The sequence below is a fragment of the Macrobrachium nipponense genome, chromosome 28 (genome assembly GCF_015104395.2).
Source record: "Macrobrachium nipponense isolate FS-2020 chromosome 28, ASM1510439v2, whole genome shotgun sequence".
In the NCBI taxonomy this organism is placed as follows: Eukaryota; Metazoa; Arthropoda; class Malacostraca; order Decapoda; family Palaemonidae; genus Macrobrachium; species Macrobrachium nipponense.
In genome coordinates this window covers 50,683,173-50,683,908 of record NC_087217.1, presented here as the reverse complement: position 1 = coordinate 50,683,908, position 736 = coordinate 50,683,173, and positions in this window count along the sequence as shown.

Genomic DNA, 736 nt, shown 5'->3' with positions numbered 1-736 from the left:
GTTATTTGGATAAAGAAAGCCTTGAACTGATAACGAATCACTTGAACCGAATGAAAGCGAGAATAGTCTGAGTGCTTCAGTTAATCAGCATAACAGCTAATCGGATTCAGTTACCACCGGTTTCAATTTTCAGTACCATTTGCCCATCTTATTAACAGCTCACAGCTTGCTTTTAGCTGGAAGTTGCAATGGATTCCCAGCTAGTTATTGAAGGTTGAAATTAGTAAAACAAATAAAAATAAAAATTATTAATTTTATTTAATTTCCAATGATAATTCAGTTTTAGGGAGAGCAGACAACCATAGATTTTAATTGGGGAACTTAAAAAATAATTCTAATATGAACATTCTTGTATTTAACTAATTCAAGGTACTCAAAAATTAGTCAAATAACAGCCTTGGTGATTTTTTTCACAATTGAAAATTTATGAAGTTTTTTCCTTTTTACATATTTTTTATTTATTGTAAGAAATAAGAAATATTGTAAGAAACTACCAAGGAAGTTGTGTTTTTTAAGGAAATTTAAACTTTTAAATGGCTTCGAACTTGGACCGGCTGTTATGTTGGTTGGGGATAAAAATCATTTCTCCAATTAAGAATAATGGTATAATAACTCATTCCATCTATATTATGAAGTATTTTTATATTTTAATTATGGTATTCAACCACGAAATTGAACCATAGCTTAATCACAAAGTTTAGAATTATATTTTTATTTCAATACTTTTGGAATTTTT